We start from the raw sequence: 12,714 nt of genomic DNA on the forward strand, positions 1-12,714 counted from the left end.
ATTTAGATGTTAAAGAGATCTATTGCCCTTTAAAGTACAGTATTAATAGCTAGGTTAGTTTAACTGCCCTTTTCCCACACATGTTTTTGCAGACTAACACCTACTGATACAGTTTTCAAACACTGAAATCTCCTCTGATTCTTTAAATGTTCTTCTGTCTTCATTTCTGGATGGTGGTCACAGAGAACAAAGCCTACTGGAATAAACAGTTTGTGAATGCAACTTCCACAGGTTTTGCTGCTGTTTGAGCACATATGTAGGTCCCAAAGTTGCATTTGCTTAAAAAACCCACACTGAGCTAAGGACTCTTTAAAAATTGGTTATTATTTGTCATGGCCAATTCTCTTTTAAATCTAATACATCTGGATAGGATTCAAAAGAAGCGTTACAGAGTGAGTAACTGAGTAAGGATAGACAGGGGCACATACTTAAAGTGAGGCACCCACATGAGCCAAAGGGACATACCAATACACAGTCAGGCACTGTGACCTTATTGGCACCACTCAGCTCTAGTAAATTTTTGACTTTTACTTTTGCTACATTAATCCACAATGCTTATTTTTTCACAACTGGTCTTTGTTGTTAGGTGCAGAAGATCTACTGTGAAGTAGTAGTTTCCAAAAGAGAGGACTGGGGAAGGGGGAGGTTGTTGAGTTTTTGAAGGGGGTTGTTTGTGTGTTTGTTTTCTGACAACTGGCAAAAGCCCAGCAGCTATTCTCCAGAAATTTCACAAGAAGCATTCATATGGGCAGGAAATCTACTGGCAAGAAATGGCAGATGAAAGAGTTATGTACTGCTGAATTAGAGTTTTGCACCTGCACATTGCTTAAGTTGGAGAACATGTTATTAATATAATCAAAATAGTATAACTAGTAGGATGCGTAGTCATCTACCAAGGAGATTTCATTTTGAGAATTCGTGGACGCTTCTTGCATTAGTGCAAAACAAGGAGTTGAATCAATTTCTAATGTGCGCTAAATGGAAAGGGGAACAAAAAGCAGTCAATTATTATCAGGATACCACATTTAAAATTAAGATGGGAACTGTGTAAGTGAGCTCAGGCCAGTCTACTGGAGGTCCAGGGACACAAGTGGGATTACAGGCAGATATGCCCAGTAAGTAAGGTCAGAGAAATCCTGCTTCAGGCTCACTCATTGGATTCTGTCTTATTTTTATTTTATTTATGGAGAAACCTTTTTTTTTCCCCTCAGGGTCATTAAACTTAGACTGGAATAGAGCTGTTCAAAAAACTCCTATGGAACATTTTTGGGGGTCAGGATTTGGTAATTCATTGAAATCAAAATATTTCCAATGCATATCAAAACATATCAACAAAATTTCAAAATGTGTTGTCCCAGTTTTGAAACCTGGAAGCCCTGAGGTCTCTAGTTCAAAGGTAGACTACTTGGTGGGCCATTCTGCAATGACAGGCCACCAATCCTCTATCCTGGCAGTCAGAGGACTGAGCAATGTTCTGCCAGCTAGGCAAGACTCCTCCAGAGCCCTGCAGGCTTCCAGAAGAACTTAGCCAAAATCCAACTGTCCCTGCAAAAAGTTTAGATTTCAGTCAACTGCCAAGGTCTCTCTGAAGTTTGCCAAACAGCTTTACTTTTGAGACTGGTTCCATCAGCTTTCTGTGTACAAATGTTGGGGGTTTGCAAATAAATAACTTCACCCCAAACAAACCATTTTATCTACCTCAGTAATCACTTAGATCATGCAAAATTATGCACCATCCCTGGATTTGTACCTGGACGCATGATGCTGCTTTAGGCTTCAGGCACAGAAAGGTTATTACAGACCTTGGAGATGTGCAGTTCAGTCTTTCCAAGTTGACCAACACCTCTGCCACGCAGTCAGTACCCTCCTTATTGTATTTCACCTCAAGTGGTTTTTAAACAGCCATAGGGAGGCAATGCCCAGTGCTTCCCTGGGTTAGAAGGCTGAGACCTGGCCAAGGTGGTTCATGAGGAATTTTGACTCTTTCCTACTGGGATCTGAAATGCCAGGAAAGTAAGAGAAAACATAATTGTGAAGAAATTACTAAAATCAGCTAAATCAGTATCCATGAAAAACAGTAATACAGAAGTATGCTAGCTATATTGCCATCTCTTGTACAAGAATTAAGGCATATCAACACAGAATATGCAACAGCAATTGTAAGAACCCCATGGGGGAGGCACTGCTGAAACTTTGCACTCCCACAGTGCAAGAGCTGCTGCCTAGCCACACTTGCAGCCCAGGCCAAATTTTCCTATGTGATAGGCCAGCCTCCATCAAGAGTCATGGAAGCAACCTACCCATCTGGAAAGCCACAACTGATCCACCAAAAGGCTAAAATACTGAGCATGGTTTGTGAACTGAAGGGAGACAATGAACGAACGCCCCTAGAAAACTGTATGGTGATCAAAGATTTTCTAATCCCATAGACAAAAATGTTTGGGGGGCTGACCCAAAGCAGTTTATTCGTAGATTTACTGAGCAAGATTGTTTAACAGTCTCCATACTGGGTAAACCACTGTTTTCATCAGAATGAGAATTTTACTACAGTCTTTAAAGCCAGCTAAATTAACACAGCCTGCATCAGTACGTTATCAGCAGCAATGTCTTCTGAGGTTTGTTTTCTCTCCTTTATTCACTGCAAAACCTATTGAGTTGCAAGGAATACTGAGTGGGAAAAGCCATTTTAAACTGCATGTTTATCATTTTAATGTCATTTGAATAACTAACCCATAAACTTTATCATTTTGCTATTAGAAAGAAGAAATAAAAATATATAAAACCTGTAAAGAATCACAGAGTACTCATCCAGATTGCTGACAGTCAGTAAATGCCTCAAAAATCTCTCCCACTTCTTTACAGAGGCTAAAATTCAGCAGTCCAGCAAACTGGACTATAAAATCAGCAGATCTGCCCCAAAATTAACACACTTTTTCTTTGCAGTAACAGAGCTAAAATGCATTTGTGGGACAGCAGGCTGGCACTGGGTCATGAAAGGTATTTGTCATTTTGTAAAACAAAGCAGCCATCCATAACCTTTTTCGTCTCCAGATAATAAAAGGGAAAGTCTCATTTTGCGACTATAAAAAAAGTTACAGCAGTACAGCTGTAAGCAGAAATCCAGTCCACTTGTGGTTTAGAGAGCTCCATGCCTACCGTACATAAAATAATATGCTGTTATCATTAACATAGACAACAGCTTGTTTTCAATTTGGCTGCAGATAATGAAATTATCCCCCAAATTGCCATAAAGTGGAACAAATAAACACAAAAGCAAACTCTTTCCCGCCCCGCCCCCCCCCCCCCCCCCCCTTCAGCAGAGCTGGCTTTCAGCTATTTAGAATAAAAGCAAAGCTTCTGTTTTTCCAGAGCTCCAGTTTTGACCTCAAGCAGATAAAGAACATGAAATGACAAACACGCAGCAAAGAGTTACTGTGTCCTTCCCCCCGGCCTCTGTTTACATTAGGAAATGTACCCAGGGAGGAGGGAAGGGGAGGCAGGAGGGCTGCCTTTCAGCGCCGTGCTCAGCTCCGCTGGCTCCGGCTGGAGCTGGCCCCTGTTTCTGAGTAAGCTTACTCCACTCCAGATGTGCCTCGGCTCCAGCGTGGCTGCCATGTACAGTAAATCGGCATCTGAGGGCTCGTCAATCTGTGGGGTAGAGCAATTGCGGTCTCGCCAGGCCGCCCCACTGGCACAAATAGAAATTTGCGCTGCTGAACTGGAAAAGGAGGAGGAGGAGGGAGAGGAGGGAAAGGGGCGACAGGGAAGGAAGGAGGCAAATAACGGGAGAGCACTGTGTGAAAGGTGAGGGGCTGGAAGGTGTCCGCTCCCGGGAGGAGAAGGGGAAGAAATAAACACTAACAGCCAGCAGGGGAAATGTTCTTAATGCATTTGTAAATTTACTTGTAAATGTTTTACACTTAGAGAGAAAGGGGAATGCTGCATATCATTTGGCAATGTTGGCTGTCTATAGGTCCCCGTGGATAGACTGATTTAGTACGACTTGTAACCAGGGCAAGAGAAACATAAAATAGCCGGGGAAAGACAGCCAATTAGTCATTACATGTAGATTGTAAAAACAAGAGACAGAGACGGAGAAATAAATACCCTTAGCAAATTGAGTGCCTCTTGTTTATGTCCCTGCAACATGAGTATGAAAAAGCAGAGGCAAGGATGCCTTCTAATCAAAGTGTAACTTGCAAACCCGTCAGTGCTCCCATTCAAAATCCTCCAGGGTTTCCTGACGCTCACAAGATTTACCTATTTGCTGTCATTGTAAAATACAAATTGTTTCACTAATCAGGCAGTTTGCTTTGGATCTAACCCCAGTTGTACAAACTCCAATTTGGACGTTCATTTCTGATCTCCTCCCGCCTACACAGCCGTTGCTAACTGAGTTTTAATAGGATGAGAAAACGATCTTTTCTTTTATAGTGGGTTCAAATGAGCTACCCAGCTTCAAGCTGACTATAGCTCTGTTTTCCTAATCACCATTTTTTTATAGCAATTCTGAGGATGAAAATGCCTGCTCCCCCTCCCTTTGCTTCCAACAGTGCCAAGTCTAAGAATGTAAATAAGTGTTAAATGGAATCACAGAAGAAAAATGGGTCAGATTTAGTGTAATTGAGTCATAGTTAAATTTAGGCTGCTTTTATTTGCAAATGTGCACTTTAACAGCAGCTCTATACAGCATCTCTGGGTAGAATGAGATGCCTCATTTATTTATTATTTTTATTGTGGTTGTGCCTGAAATTCTCTGCAAAGGCTCCCAGTCCCATTGTGCCGTGCACTGTAAAAGATGAGCTGTGCGTTTTTAAGACTCTCCTTTGCCAGAGAGGCTATCCTCTGAGTGCCATCTGGGTTAAATGGCAGCACCTTAAATGGACAGAAGTATTGTCAGCTGTTCCAAATTTTCAAAAGTTGTGAATCAAAGCTGAAAAAAATCATGGGGCTGCAGGAAAAGTCATAAGACTTTAGAAAGGGTATACACAGCATCCTTGCTTGTCTCCTACTCTGTGAGTTTCCAAAGCTTCCCAACACACTGTGTGGCTATGAAAGCTACTTTCTAAAAAGGAATACTTAGATTCTTGCAGTATCCATTCATTTAAGGAATAAAGGCTTAAAAACATCAAATATAATTAAATTTGAAATAAAACCATAAGACTTGGCAGTACAACAAACAGTTGTATATAGTACTCGATTTTCCTTAACACCCCATTGACAGAATGAGGTAGTAAGCTCTCTTCCCTCTAGGTTAAATCAATCCTGCAAGGTACGAGGTGCTCTGACTCTGACTACAAAGAACATATGTAATCATATACAATTAAACAATTAAATTAAATGTGATTATTCTTACGCATAAATTTCTTACTGGGTTTTCAAGCACTGGAGGCATTGAGATCATTACCTTAGATGCAGGGCAATACAGAAGCTCAACAAGCCCCCAGCAAGCAAGCAGGCATGCATCTGCCAAAGAGGACAAGTCCATGCACAAAGAGTATGTGTCACATTACCAGCTCTTCTGGTGGACCCAAAGGAGGCGTGCTGCCTCCCACTTCTTCCTCTCATCTCAGTGTCCAGCCCATACCCCAGCTAGCCCCTGAAGAGGGTTCTCACCATTGCTTCATGCTTTGTGCAGTCATTTACAGCAGGACAAAATGGACACAAAACAAATGTATCAAATCAGGATGGCAAGATTAGGATCAAAATTACCTCTAAATCTGACTGTTTAAAACTAGGCCAAAGCACTGACAAATGTACAGCAGGGACTTCCCTTACACTGACAGAAATATGAACTGGGTGATGGAACAGGTGTTTTCAACGGCCAGCATTTCCATGCAGAAAGGCAACACAGGCGGGTCTCATTAGGCAGTAGCAGAGTTTAACAAGGAATGTGACTTTTCCCACCCCATGTTGAATGAGTGGCCCAGGGGAAACGTGATACTTTGAGGACACCAAGAGCAGCACAGTTCTTAGCTCATCCACCACAATGGCACTAATTTGAGAATAAGTGAGCGTAAAGCTGATAATAGTTGTCTGTAAAGAACCATGTAGGATGGTAAGATGATATCAGACAATACTAAGTGACCATGGAGGAATGTATCTAGAAGCCAGGACACAAAGTGAGTGAAGCATGAAGAGGGTGTTGAAAATGAATCAGTGAGAGAGGTAGAAACAGCAGAGCAAATAGTGCAGTCCCTCTTCAGAGAAGCCCTGTTCAGTGTTTTGCTCCTAACTCACAGCAACAATGCTCTTCCACTGTAGTTTTAGGCATGTTTTCACAATGTAAAATCAAGTCCTTGCTTACATCTGTATCATACATGCAGCCACTTAACCTCAGGTTTATTGTGCATATGGTCAGAAAGGACAATTTCCCTGACAGAAGTTAAAGAAAAGGCAAAATCAACTGAAAATCTCACTAAAATATGGTATCTTCTTTGATGTCTCAACTAACACAATGTGCCCTCTTGCAGGACAGCAGGTACTAAAGCCTCAAGAAAAATTGCCTGGAAAAAAAAAAAAAAGATGGTTCATATTTCCAATGATAACTTCCTTTTAATTGCACATTAAAGTCTTGGATCTACTATTTTCTTCTATACACATTCCAATGCACCTGACAACTGAAGGAAGGACAGTACTGTCCAGCCATTGTGTGGGCAATGTTGTGAAAAATACCACAAAAGATTCTGCCAAGCCTCCCTCTCACACAGACCTCTGACACCTGCATTATTTGGAAGGACTACTTTCTGTATCAGTGAATTCCCCCCAGGGACTGAAACAAGATGAGCAACCAAGAACCTGGCTGCAGAGCAATGCTGCGGAGAGGATAGGGATGCAATTATCCTTTCCTACTTAAGGAAGATGCAGCAGCCCCATGTTCTAAGGAAGACAAAGATGGCTTCACACATCTTCTAAAAAAGTGGACATTAAGAAAAGTTTGTTAACTATCCTGTCTACAGTAATCTAAAAATAAAATCTAACAGCATTGCAGGAATAGGCTGTGTTGTAATTGAAATTGTCCATAACACAAACTGCAAACTTGGCATTTCTGTTCATAAAAGAACTATCAATAAGTTCACCAGGCTTATATATGTCAAATGTTCAACATCCTAGTAGCATGTTCTTTATGATGCCTTTGACACCTGCAGAGAAATTACATCAAATCTGTAACAGCAGTATTAGGTAATGCACCAGAGTTCAATGTTCAAAACATCCTGTTCTTTACATAGCCTCTTGTCTTACACAAAAGCAGTTAAAAATAATAGAGCTTGTTCAAGTGCCAGATTTACAAGCTTGTGTTCATTGACTTTGTAAGATTCATCTTGCAAAATTGTTTTGTTATACCTGTGGGCTGTGAAAGGGGTGGCAGGAGAAGGCACAAAAGGGAGGAAAGCTTTGTGAATTGGTGGTTTCAAGCTTTCAGGAAAAAATGAAATAACTTCAACCACTCAGCTTTTATGACAATTAATTTACTTTTCTGAAAAGTAAAATTAGTAAGAAGTGAATTTTTTAAGAAGTGAGTAACTGAATAAGTAACCTGTAGCTGGACTGGAGATAGATTAAAGTCATGGAATATTTATATTTGCAGTTTGAGATCTGGAGGCTTGTATCAGCTAATTAGTAAGACATATGCCATTTGCAAAACTTGGATGTTGATCCTGATGCAGATTTTGAGCTCATCAATCTTTTAGAATGTTTAGAGGAGAGGAAGCTTGGCTCTGCTCTCAAATTTCACACTAGAAGGCTCTAGCTGGCTTCAGTGATGAAAGAAAAAATGAAAAAAAAAAAAAAAGAAAAAATGGCTCTGTGTAGGCTTCTAGAGCCTTGCTATATAACGTGCACATTGTAACAACCTCAGTGTTGCTGTTACAAAACTATGTGAGCAATAGGCCCCCTCCTTATTGGGATCTGGGGTTCCTATTGTTGTTGAGAGAAACCTGAGCAGAACAACGCAATCCACCAGTGCCCTTCTGTTCTTGTCACATTCATGAGTCCTACGACTAATCTCTTTGCAATCAAGACCCAAAGCTATAATTGATCACTTTAGTCTTATTTTCATAAACTGTTGAGAGCTTTTCTGTTATTAATTCTGTTTATGAAATGCTCATTTTTACTGGGAAGCAGCATATTGATGGTGTGTTAGACTGGGAAAAAAGGGACCTGGCTCAGCACATCAGTGAAGTCTGCTACCAGCTTCTAGCTGTTGAAGCATTTCTTAAGCATGGATTGTATTTACAGTTATCAAGTCTAAAAATTATAAAGTCCTTCATCATTGCTTAATAGGGTGCTTTGAGATTACAGATGAAAAGCACCAGGAAAAAATAATTTGTACAAAAAAATAACCAGTGCTGCAGAATGAAGCACCAGATCAGAAACAAGATGAATTTCACACTTCCATTGAAGAGTCTCCAGTTCATACCAGATCAGATTTGAGCCCAGCTATTTTTTCCAAATACCTACATACAGTCTATTTGTAACATATCCCTCATAAAGCTCTTCCTGTTACTTCCTGTGAATAGGAATATTGCAAAACTGCACAGAGGAAGTGGAAGTTTAAAAGCTTTGCTGAGACCAGATGGAAAATGTGATAGGAAACTGAAAAACAAACATTTTGTGTTTTCATATATATTAATTACACTTAACAAAGGTTAACTTCCACTCATATCTTTCCCTCAATTTTTTTACCCAGAACTTTTCATTCTTGCACTAACAGTTATACACTGCAAGGGCTTCTACCAACAACAATAATAAGAGTCTGGTAAATGTTTTATTACCAAAGGCAGCAAAAAGTCTTATTTTATGTAGAAGAAATAAGCCAGAATCAATAAAGATATAACTTGTTGCCTTTATCAATAATCACTAGAACAAGACCTCTATTATTTTTTACTAAAATGCAGTTCCCTTTCCTAGGATTCTCTGGGTGACTTTTACCAAGGTTTTCACTGCAGGAAATAGTGGACAAACTCCAGATCTCTGAAAGAATGACAAAACAATATGAAATACAGGGGCTCCCAAAAGAATGCTAGGGACTTCATCTCTCATGGACCTGGGAAAGACCAAACAAAATTTACACATGGCCTGAACCCAGGCTGGGGTCTGGCATTTGAATAATCCTGGAGTATATTCAATACATCTCATTCTATCTTAGTAATTGCTTTATTGTTTAAAGTGCATTAAGCTCAAAAGATCTTACTTAGGCCACTGTTGTATCAGCTGATTTTTAAATTCTTAGCATCCATCAGCAGACCTGAAAATGAGAACACTCATTTTGTGTTGTAAAGTGTGAAACAGAAGTTTGAACATTGAAGTCTGTAAATTCAAATTAATCTGAATATTTAGTCTTTTGTAGTTACGGGCCACTAAAGATTCATGCTGCTCTGTAACTCCTTGCTGATGAACACATTCCTCTGGGTGCCTAATTTGTGAGAGATTTACACTGTGTAAACATTATTTACAGAGGGCACTTGATTCTCTCTAAGTCAATTAGATATGCCTTTTCAGGCACATTTTCTGTTGGAAGCTGTCAGGAGAGGGTTTTCTTTTTTACCTGTAATGGGGATTCCAAAATGACATCACTTCTGAGAAGCCACAGGGTGTCTGGGAAATAAAACGGTCCTGCCAGTGCAGCCTCCTGTATAATTGAAATGCAGTTTAAGGGGTCTTCAGAGGAATTTCTCCAACTCTGGAGGAGGCCGATCAGCAATCTGACCTCCAATAAAGACAGGAGAAGGGAGCTCTCTTTGGAAGATGGAGGAAACTTTTCTTCTTTGAAAAGCATTCTTACATGCCATCTGCTGATACAGTACAGACTCACCTCCTGAGGTCCAGACAAGTCTGTGTTAGCGATTATGCCAATATGTCTCATGCAGTTCTCACTGCCCTTAGCTAAAAATGAGAAAAGTCAAGGAGAGCAAGTGAAAAACAAAACAGAATCCTACCTAACAGAGAGGTTTATCATTAGAAGTGTTCTAAATGCACAGAGAGATGTCTCCCTGCATATATATGAAGTTTAGGATTTTTACTGTTTTATTGCTCTCTGGAAACAATGAGGCTGTCAACAAAAAACTAGCAAAATGTCTCTAAAAACATAGTGGATACATATACAAGCAGGTAATCGTATATGCAATTATGCATTGTGTGTGCAAAATGAGCATCTATACCTAAAGTTATGCATAAGTTCACGATGTTCAACACAGGCAAATACTAACTCCTGCATCTGGAACAGTCTAGAGGCCAACATATTAGAAAGCAGCTTTGCAAAAAGGACCTGGGGCTCCTGGAGGACAAACTGAGCATGAATCAGCAGTGCATCTTTGCAGTGTTAAAAGCCAACCTCATACTGGGCTGTTTTATTAAGAAAATAACCAAGTCAAGGAAGTGATTATTCCCCTCTGTTCAGCACTTGTGAGACCACATCTGGAGTAATGCATCCAGTTCTGAGACACTGACAAACTGGAGCAAGTAAAGCTGAGGGCCACCAAGGCGGACAAAGGGCTGGAGTATGTGACTTGAGAGAACAGCTGAGCAAGCTGGGTTGGTTTGGCCTGGAAAAGGGAGGGCTGAAGGAGAAGGCCTCACCACCACTGTCACAACCTAAATTATTCATTGAGTTTATATTAGTACACAGAAGTTCATGTGTTATCATGGCTAACCTTCCATCTCACACCAGAAACCAAGTGCATGATCTGTGAGTTAACAATTTGTGGGACAAAGTGACCCACTGCTGGGACAGAGTAAGACTAAAGAAGACCTGGAGTCAAGCCAACCAGCATTCCTCAAGGAAGCCAGAGCAGTGCAATAAACTAACCAAATCCATCCAACCTACAGCAAAAATTCTCATGACTCAACCGCCTCTGTAGCCTGTCAGCTCTACCTCCCACCTCTACAGCCCTATCTAACACTAGAGCTCAAGCTGCCAGATACTTCAATCCAGACACTGTGGTTATACAGCCCCCCTCCAAGACTAAGGCCCAGATCCATGAATCCTGCTTTAATCCACTCCTGAGAATGTGTGTATTTTTTGGGCTGAATTTCGGTAGCCTATATTTGGAAAGTCTCACCCACAGTCTTTAGCTAACTGAAGGAAGCCAAAGAAAATGCAAGATGTAGTGGTTACCAAAGCTGAAATCCTCCCTCAATATGACCATTCCTTATGTATTTGTGCACTGTATGTGTGCCTACCAAACCTCTAGGAACTCAGTCTGCTCCTTATTTTATTTATAAAGAACGGATGAGAAAGAGTCCATTTCTATAGAATTCCCTGGATAGAATCTACTGCAGAATACATCATTAATAAAGGATTTTTCTATTTATTTGTTTGACCTAGAGCAGCTGGTTAGTCATATCTCTCTGGGGCATGTCAACCAATAGTTATTATTTCATAAGCTGAAAATTTTTTAATAATACTGTCTTGTCCCTTCCGTTCGTATTACATTACATGGGAGTAAGGAAGTAAGTTTGCCTTATACTGTTGAAATTTAAGGGGGAAAATGTTTACGAAACACTAGAAAAGGATTGAGCAGAACTGACAATTATAAAAATGCTGATAAACCTTCTATAACAGGTTATGTTTCATACCGTTAAAGGCGGATGCTAAGAATATATCTGAATCATGCGCATGTGAGGTAGAACTAGTGCATGACAACCAAGGAAAATGTATTAAAAGCAGCAACTGGCTTTTTTTTCCCCCACAGATCTCAAAGCACTGAAGTGCCACCAAACTCAATAGGAATCTATTATTGATTTCAGTGAGAAATGCTGGCCCACTAGCCTCATTTTCACAGTTGGAGAAACTGAGACACAAAGATGTTAAATGAGTTGCAGGATATTACCCAGCAAATGGCAGAGCTGGGAATAGTACTCAGCTCCCCTGGAGGCCAGTCTGTGCGTCATCCACCACACCACTTCCTCATACTAGAAGGCAGCAACAGAGCACAAATTTCAGGGATTTTCTTTAATGAGAATGGGAGGTTGAGAGGTCTGGAGGCTCATCTCTAAAGTACAGGAATGCTGGACTTGTTTGACTGTTATATCCAATGCACAGCTGCTGACACTAAGATATGAACGTGTCTTTGCTCATATGCAGACTATTAAGGGAAGAGTCAGAGAATCAGGAAGCATCATATGGACAAAAAAAATTCATTTTAAAAACAAACACATAGCAGTGCAGATTCTGCACACATTGAGTCAGGAGGCTAGTTTGCAAATCATAATCAAATGTGATTTAAACACTTTCTGCTAAAGTGGCTGAATCAACTAGTTGGTTGGTGTAAAAGGAATACGAAGCAGGGGTCTTACATTACATCAGATGCCTACAAGTCCTGGCTTTTCCAGATTACTTCTCTTCTGTTTGAAACAGGTGATATCAGGCTCTTTAATAGAAGACATGACTTGCAGCGTTGTTACTTATGTCTTGCCACTATATGAGTGGCATATCTCTTTATTCCTGAGACAGATGCACTGGCTTTGCAGCTTATTCCTACAACGATATTTTAATCATTTAGAATTATGAATATGAATCCATTTTCACAGCAAATACTGTTTGACAGTTTCCTCTCCCTGTGGTCACTGCTGCACATGATTTGGTATTAGTCTCCCTTCCTAGGGAGGTTCTGCATCCTCAGAAGAATGCATGGGATGGGACAGGACTAAAAGACACCAACTTTTCATTGTCTGGCTGAATGGTTTCAGCCCATGGACCCAGCATATTTGCTC

General features: G+C 40.5%; 1 long non-coding RNA gene across 5 annotated transcripts in view; it reads right to left on the reverse strand.

Moving 5' to 3' along the window:
* LOC308061485 overlaps window positions 1-12,714 on the reverse strand; it is a 78,666-nt gene that overhangs the window by 16,780 nt on the left and 49,172 nt on the right. For 3 of the 5 annotated variants that reach the window (XR_013927245.1, XR_013927246.1, XR_013927247.1), the window contains exon 2: window positions 1-12,714. This exon is cut by the window's left edge; it is cut by the window's right edge and continues 24,369 nt beyond it. This is a non-coding gene — a long non-coding RNA (uncharacterized lncRNA). The other 2 variants (XR_013927243.1, XR_013927244.1) reach the window with 2 other exon arrangements.

The sequence above is a fragment of the Falco punctatus genome, assembly GCF_963210335.1.
Source record: "Falco punctatus genome assembly, chromosome: 3".
NCBI lineage: Eukaryota > Metazoa > Chordata > Aves > Falconiformes > Falconidae > Falco > Falco punctatus.